Raw genomic sequence first — 7,322 nt, forward strand, 5'->3', positions numbered from 1 at the left:
TTTATATATCCATAACTGTGTGCGCAAAAAGTCAAATATTTTCTCTGCACGTTCCCAGCGGCGGAGGCAGAAAGGCGGCAAATGAGCAAACCCCAACTCATCTCACGTTTGCTTGGCAGGCAGACAAATCGGGAGGTCGCAACGTAGGCAAACAATGCAAATTTCCAAACCGAAGCCAGCGAGATGCAAGTGAATGAGTGGGAGAGAGCTAGTCAGAGAGAGAGAGAGATAGAGAGAGAAAGAGGGAAAGGGAGAAGCCTCCTCCTTTCCGCGTCATAATGTCAATAGGTTATGGACAAGTTCGTTGCCTAAGTCTTTCGTTTTCGAATGTTAGCCGCAAAAGTCCCTAATCACTTAATCATCTTTTTCCAGCGAAATTATCCAAGCGGTGGGCGAAATGCGAATAAAGCTGAAAAATGTGTGTCAGCCTCTGAATCTGTGGGTGCACTCGAATCTCTGGCTTTCTAAATAAATTACTAACCATATCCGCCAACAAAAAACGACATTTCAATCTCTGACTCACTGCAGCGATTGCTTATTTCTACACAATTCCTGCCCGATTATTGCGGTTTTGCTTGTCTACGATTTAAAATTCCTGGGCCTACCGCTAAATAGCCCACCCCCGAAAAAGTTCCCCCGAAAGCGGAAAATAAAAACGAAACCCAAGCAATTTGATCTTTAAATTTAAGCACGTTTAAATCAAAAGAGCAATGGACACAACTACACATGGACATATCTCTGGCTTGAAAGCCAAAAGCCTTGCGTGCCTGGGCCTTGTACATGAAATACATAAATAACTAAATATACATACATATATCTCTATACATAGTTTTCAATCCCACACAGACAACCACTGCAACAACAACAACTAAGAGTTTGAGGCTCCAACAGCAAAAAGCCAAGTCCAGCAACAAAAACCACACGGTTGACTTTGTGAAATTCGAAAGGCGGCAGCGTTGCCTTCACCACTCTTCACCTCCCCCCTTTCCATTCGGTTCGAGCAACTCAACTCCTTCACTTGGCCATTATGTACTTTAAATTTAAATTCAATTGACTTCTTTTATGATGGCAAACGGGCGTCGTCGGCCACGCCAAAAAATATAAAAAAAAAAACACGAAGAAATCAAGAAAAAAATTAAACAAGGAGAAAAAACCGAAAAACGTGCCAAGGGAACTGCTCACGTATCGCTCAAAGGGGGAGCTAGTGCCTCCGCTGGTCTTCTGGAACAGTGGGGCAAACCCTGGATGGAGCTACGCCCCTGACTTTTGCCATTTGCCTGGCAACTTTAACGGCCATTTCTTTGCTGTTTGCTGTCGCTGTTGCTGCTGTTGTTGTCGCTGCTGCTGCTGCTGCTATTGATGTGGATGTTGCTGTCGTTGTCGCTGCCACAGCAGCAGCAGTACACTGGGAAAAGTAGTTGTTGGTATGGCATTGGTAAAGAAGTGAAAACATCAAAACATTTTTTTACGTTTGAGGTTATTTAAGAAGAGCATTTTATTTTTTTGTTAAGTGATATGCATGAAATATATATCTAAAAATTAAAAAAAAATTCTCAGTGCAACGGCAACCGAAGCGATCGTCGTCGGACTACCTTGGTAACGTATTTTTCGACGTCGCTGTTGTTTTTCTGCCAGTTTGATCTTTGCCATAAAAGTGATTTTTTTATTCTTTGCTGCTTGTTGCGTGGCCATTGCGCTACAGTTGATTGCGTGATGTACGTGGGTTCTCAGCAGCAGTTGTCCGAAATGGGTATGTTCAGGTGGGATCTTTTAAACAAGTGAGGATTTGCCAGGAACAAGGGATGATCCGCACTGGGATATTTCCTTTGGGATTGTGCATGCCTTGAATAAAGATTATCTTGCTTTCTTTCTGTTGAAAATGCCTTCAAACAGATGTCACACCATACCTTTCATTTTGGAATGTCTGTTTCAAGGATTATTTTAGATTTAGTTAAGCACTGTAAAAATTATAAAGATTTCATTTGGTAAAGGTATTCAACATTTTTATATTTATTTATAAATTTATAAATAAATTGATTTGATAATCAAACTTAATATTATTATACGCCCATAGCAATAGCTTATGATTTTTAATTTAATTCCCACTTGAGTACGTCAATCCGTAAATGGATCTCTTGGCCGTATCCATATCTAAGATCAGCTGTTAATTTTCACACTCCTCTTTATAGAGGAGCAAGATACCCGGCTAAGTCAGATGGACAACTTTCGGCCGACCTCTTAACTCTTGATCAAGTTTCTCTTGGCATTTGCGGGCTTCTTTCATTTTATTTTTGGGTTTTTGCCGTGTTTTTTATTTTCTGTGGCTTTTTCGGGCTGTATATTTTTTGGCAAAAGTCAACCCGACAACAAATTTGTCGAGGACAAAAACACAACCAGAAATCGTCTACTTTTATGTGCTTAACAGGGTTTCAGTTTGTATTTTTGCAATGAACTAAATTAATAATATATTCAAAATTAAACAACAACCACTAAGGAATCTTTAGATACACATGTACGTAAAACATGTTAGTTTTTTATGTACAAGTAAGAATAAAATCTCCTATTTCACAATCCTAATAAAGGGTGAAATACAAAATCCATTAAACCATTTCGTTTTCTAAGTAGAGAATCAGCATTTTATGTATTTTCCTAATTTTAATTTATCTTAAGAGTTATCTTGAAGTACACTAAACTTTTCGAATAGCTCACCCTGTATGGGTTGATTGTAATGGCAGCTTTTATAATTTCAGCTTTCGTGCAATATAATTTTGAGCATTTTTCACCCGCATTGTAGAAATCTAAAATCAATAGCTTTAGCCACAGCCACATAGACAATTGTTAGGCAACGTCTTTCAGCCAGCTATAAGTCGGTGGAGTATGCCCCGTGTACGTGTGTGGTACGTACACCTTGCCGCACCCACACATCGACGCGAAGAGAGGTACACTCACACATACAGTGGCACCTGGGCAAGCAGGCTTTGTACTTGTCTCCTACCCTTACCTGTCTTACCTGTGTGCCTCTCATTTGGCGGGAAATCATGGGTCGCTCCCCGCTCGCAGGGCAAAAACAAAAACCCGAAAATCAGGTAACAACGCTGCCGGCGTCGCAGTCGGCGCTACAGGTAAGCGATCGGATCATCGGCACACCAATGCAGAAGCGGCTCACACCGACGAGATACCTGGCAGCGGCCTTATGTACTGTATGGCTGCGCCGACGTCGACGTCGGACGTCTCAAGAAGCTGATCTGGAGCTCGTTTGTCGCATTTTTACCAAAACTGAATTTAGTTTAGAAGCGTTTGGCGGCGTTGAAGGTGTGTGCTAAAGCAATCCGGTGCCAGAGCCAAAATCTTGAAAAATCTCAAATCTTTGGAGACCAGAGTCGCACTTGGCCGAATCAGAGATCGAGATCAGAAAAACCAGTGCAGTTTAGTGCCCGATTCGGTGTGAAATGCTCGGAGATCGCGCCACCACCGTTCAACACAACTCCATTTCCAAGTTCCATATTCAGTTCGTCGTTTCCTCTCCAGCCTCAAGATATCTGGGTATGTCATTTGCATTCGCAGCTGTTTGATATAACCCCACAGGCACATACGCACACACTTACACACTCACACACACCAGCGTTCTTATATATGATAGAAGGTACGTATAGTAGATCGTGAGCAAATTCTTTAGACATCCGGCTCTGTAGGAGCGACACACGCTTGCAGAATTTTCAATAGCGCTATCGTCATCTGCCTCATCTCATATTCACGGTAAACTCTTGATTTTCTGGCTGGGGCCGCAGAAAAACGTGTTCCGCGGCTACTCGAAATCGATTTGGTAATCAGCTTCCTATATGTACATATATGCTAAGATCTGCGATCTAGGCCTAGGCAAAGTCTCCGTTTTCGGCTCTTTTGTGGCCCCAATCAGCGGCGGCATCTCGCCCAGTCGAATAGCTCCATTTGAATATGCTGATATATAGTACATACCCCTCCATTTCTCGTGATGTGTGATTTGTTCTTGGAACTATTTGACTACGACTTGCGGTCAGCGACTAGGCGTCAACTCGCATCTATATTTGGTATGGATATTATGTTGATTCTGTAATTTACGTCACCGCCTCGAGTCGAGAGATTCGTTGGGATTGGAGCTTATATGGTGAGATCTATCTCCAGGTGTACTCACTGCAAGTGCAAAGAAGAAAATTCAATGGAAGGCTATATAGAAACAGTCACTAGCTGAGTGCATTACAGATGGCTATTAATTCAAGATTTGCCTGGAGAGCGAAAATCAGGGGACTTTGTATTACTCACTAACTTATAATATAAATGGCGTGGGATTCATGGTACTGCGTGATAGGATTGAAGCCCTTGCAGATAATTTATATATTCCTCACTTGAATCTTGGGTAAATACGTGGGTTAACTTCCTCTCTTGAAGCGTAGCCCTTTGCTAAATAATATAAGTTGGCATTGTGTAACTAACTACCTTTAAGAACCCTTCATTAAGCCAGTTAGCGTTTCATCTGGATCTGGAACTGCGTCCCCAGACTTTGAATGTTTCCTAAAAGTCATTCGTACTTCAGCCTTTTGAATGGATCGCAGATCGTAAGTGGCTGGCTACTGTCGTCACACAATATACATTGCACAATTTGAGGCAGGCGCACAAAATGGTGAAGTGAAGTGAAGTGGAGTAGAGTAAGACAGTGAAGTAAGACATTCAGAAAATTCGCCTGGCTGCTTGGGTGCTTTTCAACATTTTCCGCCACTTTATGTTCCAGCGATTATTACCAGTAGAGAGTGGTGCACGAGTATGTGTGCGAGTCGGGGCGAGGAGTTGTGGAGTCGAGCGAGGCGCATAATTGTGGGAACTTGCGTTACGGAACGCTCGTCTAGCAAGCCGTAGACTTGTAGACTTGTGGACCTGGCTAAGGCCACTCAGCCGTTCACTTGGCTTACTCACTTACTGACTTGGCCCGGCGCTATAATGCCGATGCAGGTCCGAGTCCGAGTCCAAGCCCAAACCCAAACCCAAACCCAAAACCAAACCCAAACTAAACCCACCACCACCACCACCCTCCAATGCCTCCGTCTTCGTCTTCGCCTTCGTCACCGTCTTGGACTGCGACTATGTCTTCCGTCGTTCCAGTTACAGTCACTTGACCAACCGAAACATTGAGAATGCGATGGGAGTAAGAGTAGAGTAAGAATGGGTCGGGTCTCGTTTTGGTGGGCATAATTGTTGATCGTCGTAGCGTGCATATTTATGGGAATATTTCTTGGAGCGAGGGAAAATCATTGCAGCTCCTCGCTTCTTCCCATGGCATCGAGTTTTCAATTCCGTTTCTGGTTCTGGACGAACGCGCGCTCGTCCAACTTTGACCTTTTTCCGACCATTATCTCGTTGCGCAGTCTATGCAAAATGCATACAAATTCCACGTTGCATTTCCCAATGCATTCGCAGCGGCGACGCCTGCGCAAAAACACACTTGTATAAGACACAAAAAGCCAAAACCAAATCCAAAACAACAATGACGACATATATGTCTGTGGGAAATTAGATTGTGTGCGTGAGTGGGCGACAAGTCGGTGAAACGAGCAATCGAGTGAATGTCCATGGGGCTAGCGAGCACTTAACATAAATAATAGACAAAATAAAAATAAACCCTGGGCACCAAAAGCGAAAAAAAAGTGAGGCGAAATAAGCGTTCATCAAATTTAACAAAAGAGGAGGCCACTTTCCTTTCCCTTTCAACCATCTGCAGTGTTACACAATCGACTCTATATACAGGGTGCTATGTTGTCTTTGGTTATCTAGCTGTATGAGTGATAAATAACGTCATAAAGCTAGCTTACCGAAGTTAATATTAGCGTCTGCCCAGCGAGACAGCCAAAAACGAGGCCCACATTGCGTATACTTAACATTGAGGAAACACATCAAAATAAGCGTACTATTAGTATAAACCCATATGTACACCATGCATGTTTATGATTTTGCAGTTTGGCTTTACGGCCAACTGCTTTGGCAAGCAAAAAAACCACCGCGTACAAACGAGTAAGTTTTAGTATTTAAGTTTCGAATCGTTTCGTATCTCTCCTCTTTTGTTTTGCCTTGATTTATAGATACGACCTTTGCATGGAGTTGTTTTACCCCCTGCGAACAGCAAAAGAGGTGGAAAAGACAAGCGCGGAGGACTGACCCCACGAACAGCAGTCAATGACGTTGCTAATGAGCACCTGATGAACACTGATTCATTGAAATCGATATGAAAGATCATTTGCAGGCACTCAAGATAATAACGGCAAGCTGAAAAGTTTCGGATAGCAACAACATAGCTAGGAACTTTAGAGGAAAACCACTCTTAAAGCCGTCGAACTATAATAACTTGTAAACACCATAAACTCGGAAAGTAAGCAAATAACATATGTATTAATAAATAGTAATTAATAGCGTGCAATAAGTTATATATCTACACTTCAATTGATCAGCTTAATAGAAAGCTCAATACAGATTACACATGTATAAATTTTCGGTTTAAACCAAAGTCTTAAGTTTTAATATTTCTCTTTCAGCTCGTATAATAGTTTAAAAAGGGTGAATATTAAATTTAAATCGAAGTAAAATTAATATGGTATAAAAAAATATAACTAACGGCATATTTAAACAAAACAGCTTAAAGTATACCATTTGGAAGCAATAAACGTATAAAGTAAGAGCATCTTAATGTACCTAGATATTTCTATTCGGCAAGAACGTGGCTCAGCTCGCAGCGATCTTGCTTTCACTGCCAAGTTGAAGTTCACAGATCTCGACAATAGTCATAGGCATATGACTAACGACGACTATGCAAATTAGTTTGGGCCATATGCCCGGTGGTTATCACAGACGCAAAAAGCAAAAGCACAACTCGACATCTGTTCGTTCGGTCTGGGCCCAAAAGCAAATTGCTAAGGTGGCTCAGACGATCGTTTGGCATCGAATCGTGTGGCATTATACCGGCTGATTCACTTACACTCCCGTAGCGCCTGTTCCAGCACATAGATATAGGGGTGATCACTGAGTTGGAGCTGGAGCTCGGATTCATATATAGCCGATGATGTATGGTGGGAATTTCCGCGACTTTTGCCATTCGATTGGTCGGTTTCCGATCTCTCCTACAAGTTCATATAGGCGTTGTCTCCGAGAGAGAGTTTTTGAATATAGTAGCTATATGAATGTGTTGGCAATAGGGTAGGGTGGCCCTGAAATGTTATTTTGGATATGAGATTATCTCACTTTTGCTTTCAGTTGTGGAGCCCAGGTCAAGTTGGGTCTTTATAGAGATAAGCTAAGAAGAT

General features: G+C 42.2%; 2 long non-coding RNA genes and 1 other non-coding gene across 3 annotated transcripts; 2 read left to right on the forward strand and 1 right to left on the reverse strand.

Annotated features, from left to right (window-relative positions):
• Positions 1 to 1,467: 1,467 nt before the first annotated feature.
• Positions 1,468 to 1,838, reverse strand: lncRNA:CR44676 (long non-coding RNA:CR44676). Its single transcript, NR_125007.1, has one exon. It is a non-coding gene; the product is annotated as a long non-coding RNA:CR44676 (long non-coding RNA).
• A 1,445-nt stretch (positions 1,839 to 3,283) lies between these two features.
• Positions 3,284 to 7,181, forward strand: lncRNA:CR45916 (long non-coding RNA:CR45916). The gene has a single exon (NR_133280.1). It is a non-coding gene; the product is annotated as a long non-coding RNA:CR45916 (long non-coding RNA).
• On the forward strand, positions 5,779 to 5,856 carry mir-9a (mir-9a stem loop). The gene has a single exon (NR_048299.1). It is a non-coding gene; the product is annotated as a mir-9a precursor RNA (primary transcript).
• Positions 7,182 to 7,322: the final 141 nt, after the last annotated feature.

The sequence above is a fragment of the Drosophila melanogaster genome, chromosome 3L (genome assembly GCF_000001215.4).
Source record: "Drosophila melanogaster chromosome 3L".
Lineage (NCBI taxonomy): Eukaryota > Metazoa > Arthropoda > Insecta > Diptera > Drosophilidae > Drosophila > Drosophila melanogaster.